Source organism: Trachinotus anak, unplaced genomic scaffold (genome assembly GCF_046630095.1).
Source record: "Trachinotus anak isolate AG129_WGS33_773 ecotype Australia unplaced genomic scaffold, CSIRO_AGI_Tana_v1 ptg000004l, whole genome shotgun sequence".
Lineage (NCBI taxonomy): Eukaryota > Metazoa > Chordata > Actinopteri > Carangiformes > Carangidae > Trachinotus > Trachinotus anak.
Window position 1 is genome coordinate 23,228,220 of NW_027273855.1, and position 11,966 is coordinate 23,240,185.

General features: G+C 43.5%; 1 protein-coding gene across 4 annotated transcripts in view; it reads left to right on the forward strand.

Moving 5' to 3' along the window:
• plxna2 (plexin A2) overlaps positions 1-11,966 on the forward strand; it is a 298,677-nt gene that overhangs the window by 106,148 nt on the left and 180,563 nt on the right. The window contains exons 1-5 of one of the 4 annotated variants that reach the window (XM_071477214.1): positions 879-7,930; positions 9,713-9,891; positions 9,977-10,079; positions 10,542-11,005; positions 11,220-11,331. The gene's annotated coding sequence lies outside the window, so the exon portion shown is untranslated. Of the gene's footprint in view, positions 1-878; positions 9,892-9,976; positions 10,080-10,541; positions 11,006-11,219; positions 11,332-11,966 lie in introns of those variants that run through there. The other 3 variants (XM_071477213.1, XM_071477215.1, XM_071477217.1) reach the window with 3 other exon arrangements.

Consider the following 11,966-nt stretch of genomic DNA (forward strand, 5'->3'; position numbering starts at 1 on the left):
CTGTATGAGGGGATCTGAAAGAGATAAGAGGCAACTGGGGTTGTATTACATGTTGTCTCAGCTGTGGAAAGATTCACTGTTGCAAACGCAAAGGGATAAAGTCATCCCTCTTTTGAATTTTGTCCATTTATTTAGATCGCTGACCTTTTCACATTTCTTGCTTCCTTTGTTTTTTTGTTGTTGTTTTTTTCAAGTTCAGATGCAAACTTCCTTGTGTTTTTGATTTCAAAGGGAAATCCTCTTCAGATGGCTGCATTTCCAAAGAAATTCTGCAAGTTTGTGATGTACTTTGGTACCAACCTGGGGACTCTGAGTCTCCTATGTCAACACCAGCCTCAGTCTCGAATATCTGGGATCTACTCTTGTGGATTTTACTGCAGGGGGAAAAAGAAAAAGTAGTCAGCCAGGGGATGAGAGAATAAGTATCCTGAGCATTTACTCTTATCTGTCTTATTACAGTAATGTTGGTGTCCTATTGACACTGTGGCCTTTCAGGAAACAACTTTCAATCAGAATGGATATGGGTTTTTTCATACACAGAAGCAGATATGTATGTTTGTATAATGTTATTATTTTTTACTGCAAGTCTGGAAGCTGCAAGAAGCTGATTTTTATATGTTGAATATTTTGCCTATTTATTATATATAGGGATTGTATACCAATCCTGGCTGGAGGTATAACATATTCTGTGTAAATCCTTCTTTATTTGCTCCACAGGCCCTGAGACAACGGAGTCTCAGGGCCCCCCCAATCCCCCCCCCCCCCCCCCCCCCCCCCCCGCACGCACACACCCCCACACCCCCCTTATTATCGGGTTTGAAAACCTGGTGGCCACTAAAGCATAATTGCTTTAATGGTGGAAAAGGTGAGGGCAGTTTAAAGGATTGATTAAGGGATTTGGTTTCACGCTGAACAAACCAAAGAGGGAGCCAAGGTCACAGCCAGGGGCCAAGACAAACAAATATACCTGTCAGCCCGTTCTGTCAGCCACGGACTCGTGCGCAGTCACACTCAACACACACTCAGAGAAACAAAAACACACCTCAAGTCATCTTACACCCCACTGCGTTTTCAGTCAGGAATACCTTTTATTCACCCACAGTCATTTATACTTCCACAGGGCTGGAACAACATAGTAAGCCAAATGCTTTAATTATTGTGTTTTTATTTATCAGCTCTAAATTCTATTCGAATACCCCATATGTCGCTTAAGCTTCAATAAACTTAAAATTAAATTCCTTAATCCATGTGTTATAGTCAGACAATCAAATTTATGCATTTAGAATAATGCTTCTCCTGTTTCCAAGCAAGTAACTTGAACATTAAATGTCATTTAAGCTGTAATTTAACATTATAGCTATTGAGTATGTGGCATATATCAAGTCTAAGGGGCCCTGAGTGTCAGGAAATGTAATGGATGAGTATTTACCCTCCAGTTTTAATTTCATGACACGCCCGCCCATCACCCTCTTTCTGCAGCCAGCACCTTGGCATAACACAGGGTCAGTGCCACTGCTCAAGATAGTGGCCTGTAACTGAATTAGCAAATTCAATCTCCTAAAACAAGATCTTGCTTACTTCAAAAAAGACTCGCTCCACACTTTTAGCGTAATTGCCCAGGCAATTATGTTAATCTAAAGGTTCTGTACTTAATGCAGCTGCCTGTTTGCTCTTAACCAAAAATCCTATGCTAATTTGAAAGGAGAGGTTCCTTCATTTCATTTGGCTCAGATAAATTGCGTGTCCCGTATCACAAATGCCTGTTATTATTTGTCTGCTGGAAGTGTTCGGAAATAAGATATTTAGACACAGTAGGTTTTTATTTATCCTCCATGCCATGTGAGCTATAAAAAAAATATTTCTAACACACACCGAGCCACACACAGTTTTTCCTTTTGCTAAGAAATGTATTTGCCTCTGGCCTCTGCTCTTCCCAGCTGGTCACATCTGTGTGAACAAGCAGAGCAGGCACAGCCGTACGGCCTGTGTACAGCACTTATGAGCAGTTGTTGCTTGGCAACCTTAAAACTCTAGGTGATTGGGGATGTCTCGCTGCTTGGAGGATGGGTAGGGTTAAACGAAGAGGTGGTGAGTTTGAGCTAAAAGGGCTGCATTTATCTGAGGCTAACCAGCTTTCTCCTTTTCATGCTGCTGCCTCGACATCATCGGTGCTATCGTGTAGCAAGCACGGAGGTACAGCACTTCCCGCCGCTGGAACATCTGAGACGCAAATATCTATTTCTGGATGAAGTTTGAACGTCAACATGCAAAGAGCAGTCATCTTCAGATCATGCTCATGGCGGTTTAAAGGTTAGGCTTTGAAAGTGAAGAGATTTTCTGTGTGGGCTGGAGTCAACTCACACAAGTGCCACAGCGCGTTTGTGGGCTTGTGCGAATGCGTTGCTTGTTAAGTGCGTGTTTGTAGTTGCGCGTGACACTGTGTCATCATGCCAGCGTCCTACTGTATAGCCAAGGGCATGCCATCATAATTGCTGCGAGTGATTCAATTATGATCCAATTCTATCTACTCCACAGGGGGCAGGAGGTGCATTGGGACATTAGAAATGGATAATTTACTTCACTGTCAAGAGATGTACACTGCTTCTTCTTTTATCCATGACAAAACACACATGATGCGACGCAGCCATTAACTCCCTGCAGAAATCCCAAACAAATATGTACAGCTGTAGGTCTCAAGCTGCTCAAGTCTTTTTCTAACAAAGGGAAATGTGTATTTCCCCCCTTTTTTTTGCGTCTGTGATGTCTCATTGGGTCGTGGCGCCATTAACTCTATACTCTCAGAGGGAAGCTAGCTTCATGCTACATTAGGAATATGGCCTCATGGATTTCGCATTAAATAGCTTTTTTTTCCTTTTTTTTTTTTTTTTTTCAAAGGAAATTACAATGTTAAATATTGGAGCTTAACAGACCACACTCACTCTTAGAATGCAAAACATTCTTGAGCAAATGTGATGGTGTCACATTCACGGAGGGACGTACAGTGCCTTAATGTTTGCTGCTCTCCTATCTGGTGGTCATAACGTGATGAGGCCTGCAGTCTGGCAAACAGCAGTCATGTGTGAACAGTAATCATGTGTTGTCAATCAAACGCCTGAAGCTTTCACTCAGGAATCAATCAGCCTTGGGCGGCTTACAGACAAATCAACACTTCTGCAGGTGGACAGGATGGACTGGCTGACTGGCAGGTTATTCTGTCTGTCACTGGAGAATTGAGGAGAAATCGAACACTGCCTCGCTGCTGCGAACTGAGGAGATTCTATGACTTTTTCAGAATGACTCCCTATCACTAAAAATGTACACACACAAACACACGCAAATATAAAACCCGCTACTTTTCATACAGAGAAAGCTTGATCTCCCCCTGTGCCTTTGTCTGTTATCAGAGCAAAAAAAAAAAAAAAAAAAAAATCATATTTTAGAGTATTGGAAATGTGATGAGCTTTTTTAATGGTTGAAAAGACATGGAAGGAATCACCACCCATTCTGGACTGCTCTGGTTCAGTGCAGACCTCAATGGTTTTTACGCCTTTGCAGACTGATGCTACAATTTGAACCAGCCTCAGTGGGTTACTCACCGAGACCCCAGTATCATTAGTTTATATGGGGAAGCAGGATGTTGAAGTGCAGGATCTATTCCAACATGCTTCTCCATCTGCTCCATACAAAGAAGCGTGCAAGCTAACTGGTGCCTCAGATGGACCACGGTTCAGGGGAAGATTACGCTTTGATGGTTGGGTTCGCCACTCCGATTTACACTGCAATTAAAAGGCCAATTAAATGCCCATTCTCTCTGTTTCCTGGTAATGGCACTAAATAATACGTGTTGTGGGGGTGCGGAGAGCGTGGATGTGCATGTGCTGCCATCCAGCTGAACTTGGCCATTGTCTGACATGCTGCTGCAGAGCCAACCCCTGTGTTGACGTGCTTCATAAACATTTAACTGCCATTTTACAGAGCTCTAACAAGTCATGCAGAGACACACTGGGTGTCCCTAACACCCTTTTTTTTAAATTACTGACATTGTAATTTACCACTGAGAGTGCAGTTGGTAATTAGCCAAAAGAATCAACAAAAAAAGGACAACACACAAAAGCAAGGGTGCATCCACAGAGACAGACTATTATATTATTCATTTTCAACCCCGCGTACATGTTCGGGGGTGTAATGCCCACCCTCCTGGGCACTGCAGGGCCGCTTTTGTACACATCATTCAAACAAGTCCGAGTTATATTTCATTTTCCTGCAGAGGAACTCATTCAAACTTCATTAGCCTTCTGGGCTCAGAGGAGCACTCTGGCAATAGCAGAATCCAGGTGTGATTTAACATCGCTGGGTTCAGCCATCATTCACATGAGCTGAGAGGATGGGGGTGCCGAGTAATGGTGCACTACCTCTCATGGCTCCTAAATGTGGGAGATTCATCAATACCGCAGACACGGCTTGAATACATGTCATATCAAGGTAGGAAGTTAGCACCACTGCACAGGCTGGGGGCATTGTTACCACTGTCTCTCATTACATTGTAAGTTACTTTAAAAGTCTGAATAATTATTATTATTTCTTTTAATATTTAATTTTGTTCTTAAATCACTGCCACACCACAGACAGTGGAGTCGTCGCTGCAAATCCATAACTAAAAATTTGTTGTTTTTCTCCAACAAAGACAAAAAGATCAAGAGGAGATTAAGGCAACGTCCACACTACTACATTTTAGATCACCTGCCTTCCACACCACTCTGGAGTTTTCATGCACCTAAAACAGAGACTTTTGGAAATGCTGCTGGGCCCGTTGTAGTTTGAGAACTCCGGGGTTGCGTTGTAGTCTGGAGACCTTTGGAAACAATGAGGTGGACGCCCTCTCTCGCTCCCCGATTAGGTCTTATCAGCCTCGACTACCAGTGGTGAAAGCAACATTGATAATGAATTACAAGTGTTACTGACCTTGTCTTTGCTAGCAGCAGTTGTGCAGTTAAATTCTGCATTTTAACTCTACAAACTGTCTTTGTCGTTCCTCGTTCAAAGTATTTTGTGCGACTAATCAACTGCAGAGTAGACAGTCTGCTTACTGAATGGAATAGTCGTGTATGTGTGTGTTTTCAGGTGTGACAGTACGGACGGAGATAGTTTCTGATATGGACCTAAAACGCTTGTCTAGATCTTTTTTGTTTAAAATGAAAACATAGTAGTGTGGGCGTAGCCTAAAAAAACACACCCTGGAATAAAAAAGACCTGGAGACATTAGCTATTACAACGGTGACATTTTGGTTCCATTTTAAGCTTCAGTTACATTGAGGGAAGCCTTGCGCTGCAATTTTCCCATATCCCCTAGAAAGCGGCAACCACAACTAAATAATTTTTTTTTTTTGACATTTCCTGTGACCACAAAAATCTTGCAAAAACATGTTTGTCTCTTAGAAAAAGAAAAAAAAAAGAAACAGAAAAGCCTGAAAGCAAGAGCAAGGATCCGTGCTCCCGAGGATGAATCTGGAACTCATGCTGGTGACTCCCTGCCATCAGCAATGTTTGGTGTGCAGCACGGGCCACATGCCAGGGCAGGCTGCACGAAAATAGCAGCATTTCTAAGGATCTTAGGAGGGTTTTGGCTGGTCATGGCTCCCTGGGGAGGAAATCCTGATGTGTTCTCTTAGACATTTAGATGCATACACACACACACACAGGCACAGACATGAAAAAGAGAAAACTAAAGGCTGCGACATAGAGGTGGAGAGAAAAAGGGAAGTGTAAGACTGGTTTTCTGTACTCCGATGTGCATATGATGACCTGTGAGAGACTGAGAGAGAGAGCACACATGTCATGTTCATGGACAGACAAGGTCGACCACTGGGGCATCTCTGTTGTTGTCTTCTTTCTTGTGGTTTCTGTTGCACCTGAAGAAAGAAACTTGAGATGAGGTCAGCCAGGGATCGATGGCCTGTTGGTTTGATACATTACAAGTACTCTAGTGGTTGTGACTTAAAAAAATCAAACATTGCATGCTCGAGAACATCTCACTGAAATTAAGTGGAGTAAAAAAAAAGGACATTGTGCAAGAAGATAACTGACTAGTGATCTTTGCTTCCCCACACAGTGGACAATGGTAGGCCTGTATTGAAATAAACGAGGTGTAAGAAAGTGAGATAAGCAATTATGTTATTAAGGAGAAAACTAGTCCATCTGACAGGAGGTCACAGCAGCCGCTACACCCGTCAACATGATGACGCTCCGACCAATGAGGACTCAGTAGTCATTACTACATTATCATGACTACTCAGTTCTAGTGGGTCGGCCCACCAGTTACACACCTGTAAAGTTACTTGACTTTATCTTTCACAGTTGTGAAATCTGTCACACCTGACCTGACAAAAGCTGTGTCCTAAATCAGGGGCTGTATCCTTAAGAGGAAGTTGTGTACGAAGGTGTGTCCCGTCGCAGCCGTTTGACACTGCGAAGACTCAACTGAAATGAGACGGTCTGGCCTGCGGAGGATTTACGCATGGCTCTTGTCGCCCAGCAACCTTCAAACTCAAGGTTTTAACCCTTAGGAGTCTTGGGATGTTTTGGCTGTCTCTGAATACTTTTGCGCCAAAAAACATTTACCACGCCATGTGTCCTGTATGAACTTGTTGAACCCAAAAAATATATGTGATTTGATGGATAAAGACTGCTGATGAGGATCCTCCCTCACGGTCACCAAAGCGTTTGCGGTCTTCGCTATTGTTTTCCCTCAGTGACTAAAAGAGGCTAAAGGAGTCAGAAATCCCCAATTCAAATATGGAGATCTCATATATTTCCTTTGCAGCGCCATGGCGACCTTCATTCCAGGAAGTAATTTCGCATTCTTGTTTATTTTGTTTTGAAAGCATCACTTGATGTAGTTTGCAACAGAGTTTCTGGGTATTCACAGAATCAATTCATTCTGGAGCTCGTGTTTCTTCATCGCATGTCTGAAATTGATCCGCATTTCATTGCATTTAGAGTTACAGTTACACCTGCTTTGCATGCATTCGGTGAAAGTTGTTGCAAATGCGATACATCTCAGAAATGTCTTTGGGAGAACAGAATCTTAAAGGCATTCCTCGGGCTAGATGTACATTTTTAATATCATTTTTATAGATAATGATAGCCCAGAACTCCTACGGGATACATTTGGTGCTGCTTTAGAGCTATTTCATTGGTGAATAATTCATGATTAAGAAATGAAACTTTGAATTAATCTAATTTGAATTTTAATCTTTTGGCAAAGCAAAGAATGATTGAAGGACCTGGTGTAAGCATCCAAATGCCGTAGTAGATGTTGCTCTCTGGCCTCCCGATCTGCCCACAGGAAGAGGGGGCTCACAGCAGCTCAGTTACAACCTTCATATTACGCTGCAAAACCTGATGAAGTCCAGCTGTGAAAACATAAATTATTCTTCTTGGAAATATCTCATGTAATTGCTGGTGATCAATATGGACCATATGGGCCGTGTGAAGAAAATGATTAGCATAATACAGATTATTTTGTCTGTTGTTCGGTTTGTGATTCTGTCGGTTACATTGACACTTATGAGCATGTTCATGTGGTCATTGCTTATGTGTGTTTGCACGTAAAGTTTGTCAGTAAAGACAGCCTTTCTGGATTTACCTCTGTCACAGATTTCTCGTGTGTGTCATTTTTTTTTCTGCTTGTGGCACCAGGAACTAAAATGGTAGAGCTAATGACTATGTCAGTCTGTGATTCTGGCATTTCCCTATTGACATCTTCAATCCCCCATTTACATTTCATATCTGGACGAGCCACAGGCTGGGGCCCCATGTGAAAGGCCAGGCTGGATTAAGGTATCACTGCGATGGTATGCTACCTTATGGACAGACAGGCGGGCAGAAGACCTAAATCCCTGTCTGGAGCAGAGCAGGTCTCAAGCTGCTGGTAAGCTCTCATCAGTCTCACCCTCTGCCTCACGGCGCTCCCCCTCTCATACCTAGGAGATCAGGCGTGATGGCATGTAATGGTGGATATAATTGCTTTGTCCTCTATCTATCTTCTTCCTCTTTTCCCTCTCTGACTTGGAAGTAACCAAATGAGATGAGGTGACACACGAGGAGAGCACGAGCTCTCTCTGTCAAAGAGCCCAATGATTTCTGTCTCACGTCCAGAAGCAAATGTCAGATTGGCTGCAGTCCGACAATATTTTGTTGGTGTATCTGGCAATGGTTTTCCCTCACCCACATGCATCTGGTATCTTGGTACGAGTCAACTGTTTTTATATTGGTGCAAAGCAGGAAGTAGCAGATGCAGCATGCTGACTGAATATGTTGTTCTCTCTCTGTGTTTAACAGGGCTCATAAGCCCTAAAATCATGTTTCAGTTCTGCAAGCCTGCTCCTCGCAACTGTAAATAGCCGGTATCAAACAGTGAGCTAAGGTGGAACAGTAATCCAACCCATCGCAGCCAGTTGTCAGGATTTGCCTCCTCTTTCCTCCTTTACAGATACTACGGATAAAGTGATTGTCTTATTCTCTCTGTAACACTCATGAGTCAGAAAATGTGTTTCTCATTGTTGTGGAACATATCCTATCCTCCATAAGCGTGAAGGATAAGGATATCCAAGGTCCCTTATTAGTATGCAAAACGTTGCATCATATTTTTCACCATGTCTCATTTCCAATTGCAAATGGGGGAAGGAATGAAAAATATGCAGGAGATTACTGCGTTAAACAATTTGGTTCTGCTTAATAGTGACTCCTTTGATTTGGTCCCGGGCCCCTGAGATGAGCATGGATGAGGAATGATTGAGATGCATGGAGGAGCTTGTTCCTGGCTGCCTGCTCTGCTAAGCAGGCCCACTTCACCATAATAAGAGGTCATCCCTGCTGGAGTGTGGAAATGTGTCTAATTAAAACAAAATGCTTTATCAAGAGCCGAGGCAAAGTGAGCAGCCACAGTAAAATAAATAGCCAGCTATTTCCTGAGACTCATATTCTGATAAGCATCTTTAAAACAGGCCACTATCTAATGGAAACGCTTTTCATTGTAAGAGGACTTTTTGCTAATTTTCTCTCTCTCTTGCTCTTTTTCTCTCATCCTCTTCTCAGCCCCCACCCTTGTGTGTATGCATGTATGTAGTTGTTTGCATCAGTGTGTGTGTGTGTCGGTGTTTGGTGTGGGCGTGCATGAGAGACAACAACAACAGCACAACAAACCGGAGTTCTACCTAGTTTCGTTGGGAATTTGGATTTCGCTTGCGTTGCAGTTAAGCAGGAGTGTAAATTACTTAGTCCTGTGGGCACAAAGTACTTAATTGTTTTTCTATATCATCATTATTCATCTTCCCTGACAGCTCGATTGTGGTAGTGATGTGTTGAAAGATGGACCATCACTACTTTTACCACCCCCCTCCCCACCACCACCACCACCGCCATCCTCCTCTCTCTCCCTCTCTGTTGCTATTTTTGAGGTGCCATGTTTCCATACTGATGGCATCTGAGTCTATGATTTGTTGCCACGAGTCTGATGTGTGAGATTACAGCACAAGGCTGCAGCTCGTGGAATGCCTCCAAGCAAGGACAAAATAATAATAATACAAAATACAATGCCTCACTCTGAAAACACATCAGAGCAGCTCGCAATTACCACGTCTCCCGTGATTGCATCTCTGTGGAAATTAATTGCTATTTTAATTTTGTTTTTCCATTGATAAATCCTGACAAGCTGAAGGGACACCTCCGGTGAGAGACATACGACTGGGCCGCGGATCAGGCACGTTATGTTCGACTGAATGTCGAGGTGGGCGCGAAAACAAAGTTGCAGCCATGACACCTCTTCGAAATACGGGGACTGACATCATCACTCTGATGCCGTGCAAGTTGCTGCAGTTTGTTGACTAAAAGGTGAACTGGGCATGACGGTGTTAGGCTTCATTTTTTACTTATCTCCCTCTTCTAGTAACTTCCTGTGTGAAATGTTTCTCCTCAGGCATGAGCAGGAAAACTGACCGATCATCACTGCTGGGCTGCTGGGCCATCGCCGATGCAGTCACGGATGCAGCAGGCTACCTGTGTGAACGTGGTTTCTGCCTGTGCATTTGCTGATCACATGGCGTTAGTCCCTAGAGCCTCTTGAGTGTGTATCTAGTAGCCGCTCTGACAGGTGGATGGTGGGAAGCAAGCAGTGGGGGTGGACTTCCTAATGGATCTGGTTCAAATGCCACACATATCCAAGTCCCAAGACAGTTTACAGCTCTGCAATGAGAACTTAAAAAAAATGGACTCTGCTCATTACCTGCAGAATAAAAAGAAGCTATAACGACTGTAGTGGCGTATGCATGTGTGTGTATGTGTTAACTAATCTTTTAAACACCCTTGTACTCATCAGGTACCGTTATATTATTAACTGGTATATATCATAAGTATAAAAAATGATGAAGTTAACAAATGTTTTTCCTTGACTATATAATCGTTCGACCTTTGTCGGTAAATTGGCATCATATGCAGTTTAGTTTTGTATCTGAATGTTTCCTGGTATTTGTTTTTCTCCCCAGTCAGGCTGATTGCCTACACGGGTCAGAGAAGAGAGCGAATGGAGTTTCAGTGGAGTCGACAGGTTGCCACATTCCCTCGTGATATCTTCAAATATGGCTGGAGGGAGAAGGAATTAAAGGCATCACAAGAGGCCCCTTTGAAACCTTCCAACTTAGTATGAAATCACCGCGTGCAAGCACTTTGATCAGCGAACGGCCAAGCGGCAGCCCTGCAGTCGGCCATCTCTCCATATTACCACTGGGAGCCTCATTCCCAGCACTGCGCGCAGCCCTCCACCTGACCGCTGTTTGATTTGCTCACTGAGCTGATCTTCCAACAAATAAGCTTTGTGCTTTGCCGTGATTTTACCCCCCCCCCCCCCCCCCCCCCCCCCCCCATCTCTATCTCCTGTCACACATGCCTTGCAGCATCGGCCCCACCTCTTCGCATTCACCCGGCTGCCCTGTACATCCAGAGATAAACAGTAGGTAGTGCACATCACACAATCATAATTCCTGCAATTAACCTTTTCACCCACCGTGGGCTTTGAATCCCTGCAGTTTCTTGCCTCGCCCCTACACTCAGAAACCGTCTTTGTCTACCAGGCTGGAGTCCAGATGTAAACAATGCAAAGTAACCAATGGCTTTGACCTACCTGACAACACCCTAATGACCAATGATGTGTGCTTTGATTTCAGATTCAACGTGGACAGGTGCCAGGGCTGAGAGTGGTTGAGCTACATCACTTAGGATGCGGACACATCTTGGCTCAGCCGTCTGCTCTGTAAGAGATCCAGGAGTTTAATGAAGGTCTGTGACAAGAGGTGAATCTGTGAGTTATGAGCACATCAATAAGCATCTGCTGTATCTTTGCATTGATCTAAGGTGCTTGAAAGAGCACAGTCACAGAGCTGGGCACGACAGACAGGCAGGGGAATACAGATATTTTCCTGTTGTCTGTCACATGATGCATGTTGCTGGAAAATTACATCAAATCTAAGGAAGTTAAAGGAATGAAATATCCAACAGCAGCTACACCCCTTTTCAAATGTTAATAATTAAAGGTATTTTTTTTTCCTATTTCAAACAATGCACTGGTCTTTTTCACTGTTGCAGAGTCTGCAACCAGCCTCAGCGAGTCGATATGTGTCCTGAAGTGAAACATGACTGATAATATCGTACTGTATGTAATAACCAGACTTCACCTTGCAAAATGGGTTAATCTATCATCTCTCTCTCTGCACAAAACAGGCAAAACCTCTTCCAGACAGTTCTGTGCAAGCTGTTCTTTCAATATGAATTGAGTTATGTTCCAATCAAACAAATCACGGCTTGTTCAAAACAGGGCTGCTCCAAACAGGGCCGTGAGTAATGGATTGAAAAAGTCTGTATTTGATTACCCCTGCTGCCCAGGGTTGACTAAGATCCATTTGAGAGGCAGTGCG